Genomic DNA, 4,321 nt, shown 5'->3' on the forward strand with positions numbered 1-4,321 from the left:
AGAGGTATTCTGCACAAAAAACACAAACGAGCCTGAACAACGAAGATTAACTGTTACAACAAGAGTTAACAGTAACGGTAACGTTTCGCTGGGAGATGGAAATTATCAAGTCAGTTACTGGCGTTAGCCATCAAGCCCGTTCACAGCAATTCGGTCTAGATCAACTCGGAAAACTCACCGATTTAGCTCAAATAATGATCATAATAAAATACTAAGCATTTAACGCTAAACGGGTTAAATGTTATCTAGATAAAACTAAGGTCCGCACCTTCTTTTTATATCGTCAACTCCTCACTTTAGCGGCCTTCGGTTAGTGACGATTTCCAGCTTGTAGAACAAAAGACGTTAGCCAATGTTTTTAACTGTATGAAACGTTGCCAGGATTATATTTATTAGCAATCAAGATGTTCGTATATAATAGCTACGACACTAGAGAATTTTTGTCTGGATAACCATTTTGACAATTAATGAAACATTACCATATAACTTACATTAAAGTTAAGTATTTTTCCCGATGTAACAAGTCAAAATATATTCTAGTGAAAACCTCAATAGACTCAAATGAAAAACTTCAGACATAATTTGCGGTAAAACATACAGCATCGCTGTACATTCACTCCAGACATACTGCGCTATCCTGTGAACCACAGAACCATCCTGTAACTACATTACAAACAAATAAATGTAATTAAAATATATTGATGTCGCGGTAAAATTGACAGTTTTACTACAGATTTAAAGTAACTTTTCCACACATGAAATCTTGATTAGGTGATGAGATTAGAAATACTTTATGTATTCTATATTTAGGGAAATATTTTGTTACACCTGTGAAAAGACTGATGATATAATAATCATAAGAAGAAGAATATTTGGCAGATGACTCTGCCAGACAGATGTATTCTATTATAGAGAGTGAAAGCATACAATATGAAAGATTTCCTGTATGTGTGTTTATGGCAGTGGAGTGAATCAGATATCCAGTTTCTAACTAATTCCAAAGCCAGCCTTCCTAATATGTTTCTTGATGCTTTCTTGATGTCACCAGGTCTCATGCTGGCCCCCCAGCAGACCACAGCAATGCTGACAGATTGAAAATCTCCAAGTTTTTGCTGCACACATTGAAGGATCTCAGCTTTTTGCTCTTCCCCATTTTATATGCACTCTCTGTGCTGGTTTTCCAGTTCAGCCAGTTGTCGATGTGGGCGCTCAGGTACTTTTACTCCCCTACCACATCACCATACTGAAGAGACAGGCCTCCCAGACGACGCCACGAAATCATCCAGGAGTGTTTTGGACATTATTTCATACATCATAGTTGTTTCAGGAGTACTTTGTTCTGTTATCTCCCATTTATATTTTGTATAATAATAAAAGTGGGACCAAATGGGACCCAGTAAAATATAGCAGTGAGTGTTTTTGGTCTATGTGCTTTCCAGGAAGTTTAATGTTCTGAGGAGGACAGCGTCTGTCTAAACAACAAAAAGCAGAAGAAGAAGCACCATTTAGCTGCCAGATAAAAAAAAAAAAAAAAAAGGAAGGACCAGGATACGGTGTCAGAAAAGAAAATACGGTACTGTTCGTTTCTTCAGACGATAAGTGAGCTGTACCCAGTTCATAAAGCATGCAGATTGTTCATGTTGAGTCTAAGCAAGTCTCCTGATTATCTAGTAAACAACAGCACCCTCTGCTGTTCCTAAGGAAAATTGACAGAGTTTCAAGTGTAACGTCATTGCTGGTTCAGCTGGGGGCAAGGTTGCATCATTAACCACAAGCTGAAATCAGTGCAGAGCACTAAAGCATGACAGGTTACATCCAAAAACTGAAGCTTGGTGCCGCTCCTGCTTCGCTAAAACTCATTTTAAGCCTCTGATGAGTCGAACCACTGAGATCACGTGATCCAGCTTTGCTCGGGGTCGAGGAGCAGAGGGGTCAGGGTATGGGAAAAAGGAAGTGGGGATCTTTTTGGACACCAAATATCCAACTGTAGTCCTTACACTAGAGACGGCTTTTGATCTGACCACAGGCTTGGACAGTGTTGACACAACCAAACTAGACCCCGCAGTTGGGGGCAGGAAACTGCGTCCCCTCTCCACTTTCTCATGATTGAACACTGATGTTGCAAAAGCACATGAAGTCTTCAATCAGGGTAAATAACTGCACTCGGATGCCTTCTCTTGAAGCCACGACAAAGAGAGAAACTTGTCAAGACTCAAGTACACACACGCACACATCCTTTGGGGATGAAAGAAAAGTGTCAGCATCACGGCACAGTCTTACCCTTAAAGGAGGGAAGCAGTCGGGCCATTCCTGGGCCAGAGTAGGAGAGAAGACAGATAGCATCTTGGGAATCTGTATACAGTGATGTGAGTCATGTGTGCAGTGTGTAGTACCTACGTATGCCTAACATTTATTGCAGGGAGAGTGGTGTTTATAGTGTCGGACACAGGCGAGCAGGCACCTGGCTTCTTTTATTGTCAAAATGCGTACTCCCTTTGGGTCTGCTTGCTGATGAGCTGTTCAGGGGTGTCAAACATAAAGCACAGGGGCCAGAATCGGTTCGGGAAAGACTCTAATCCAGCCCACTGGACAAAATAGTGTCAGTTTTTCTGCTATTTACTACAGAAAGTATCTATACCAAATAGAAAAAAGTGTGAAAAAAAGCACTTTTTCTGTAATTTTACACATTTATCAAGTTTCACTGGTTCGGTCCACTTCAGACCAAAGTGGGCTGTATGCAGCCCATGGTGCAAAATGACTTTGATGTGTCAGTTCTAGATGGATAATGAATTTGACTACTTTTAGTCTCTACTTCAGCGCTGCTGGCAGCATTCACAAATTCAGTCTACTGTGCTGCATAGGAAGCTTCTTTATTTATGCGTATTTTTACATAATTTCACCTGCTTTGTTTGACAGCAGGGTTGTCACTATAGCCAGGTTTTTACTATGCTTGTGAGTTTTTTTTTTTTAAATGAGATATAAATACCCACTCATTCTTATAAATGATAATATTGCAAATAATTGTGTAATTGCTATTTTTGTAATCTTTTGTATAGTTTTAGTAAACACTTCCACAAACTTATATTTTCTCCTTTTTCTGAAACAGACACCATCAAAATTGCGACGACATTATGCTGTTGTTGCTCAAGCTTTAAAAATGACGTGATTCACAAACCAGTGGGTGGAGGGGCAGTGGCTAAATCATCAGCTTAAAACAAGCTTTAAAAATGACCCAAAAGGCACAGAAAACAAAGTTACAGTCCAGTGACAAATTAGGTGTGGCGAAGCCTTGCAGGCAGCTAGTGGTTGTAGGTGTTAGAGTGGGTACCGTCTGTCAGCTTAAGCTTTCTATCTCATTATAATGGATAAAGACTTAAGAATATTCTCAGTTTTTGTGGCAAAATGTAAAAATGCTCTTTTTCTGTGGTAAATCTGTGCATTTTAATGTAAAAGTCTGTGGAGCGTGGGACCAGCCGCAGCACTTTTCTCTCCCTCTTAGACAACTAAACGCAGTAACCCTTCTTTCATTTTTTCTCAACCAAGATGTTTCTGCCATGTTTCAGTCCTGCTTCTCTAACAAAACGCATGAGATATTAATGAGATCGTTCTCACAGCTACGAGGGCTAAAGATGGAAAAACCTATTTTAATTTAATGGTGATCAAGCCACATTTTTATTTCTATATCTACCGAAGGGTCAAAACTCATCACTATGGGTGAAGATGTCTGTATGTGGCAAAGAGCTAAGGGGAAGATGACAGTCGTGGTACTGCTGGGGATTGAACCCAGGACCTTCTGCGTGTAAAGCAGATGTGATAACCACTACACTACAGAACCAGATGGGCTGCCAGCCATTGTTTTTACCTGATGAGTTGAATCCCATGCTGCTGCTTCCTTATAAATATGTGGAAATATGTACATTCTGTGCTGCAGCTTGAAGAGGATGTTAAATGATCAAAAAAATACAAATAAAATCTGTAAAATGCGACTTTAAATCCACCAGAAGTAATTTCAGAGCAGAATATTAAGAACAAAGTTATATGAAATGAATAAAGGCACACAGCAGGCGTTTGACACTTTCCCCCTAATGCTCTTGTGTTGACAAATTGAGCCTGCTTCTTTGAGGAGTCGTTATATGACAGACCTAGTCCAGAACCCAGTCTACCTTTCTATTTACCTTTCATTTTATGCGTGACAAGTCTGAAGACTTTATTAGCCAACAGATAAATCAAAGGGATGTAGCTATCGACTGGCAGTGCCAATATCTACAAAAGAGACAAACAGAGGAAACACTGAGTGGGAACCCGGAGCTGAATGACAAGC

The 4,321-nt window shown here is 39.9% G+C and overlaps 1 non-coding gene across 1 annotated transcript; it reads right to left on the minus strand.

Moving 5' to 3' along the window:
• Window positions 1-3,762: 3,762 nt before the first annotated feature.
• trnav-uac lies at window positions 3,763-3,835 on the minus strand. The gene has a single exon. It is a non-coding gene; the product is annotated as a tRNA-Val (tRNA).
• Window positions 3,836-4,321: the final 486 nt, after the last annotated feature.

The sequence above is a fragment of the Simochromis diagramma genome, unplaced genomic scaffold (genome assembly GCF_900408965.1).
Source record: "Simochromis diagramma unplaced genomic scaffold, fSimDia1.1 OVJJ01000816.1, whole genome shotgun sequence".
NCBI classification, from domain to species: domain Eukaryota; kingdom Metazoa; phylum Chordata; class Actinopteri; order Cichliformes; family Cichlidae; genus Simochromis; species Simochromis diagramma.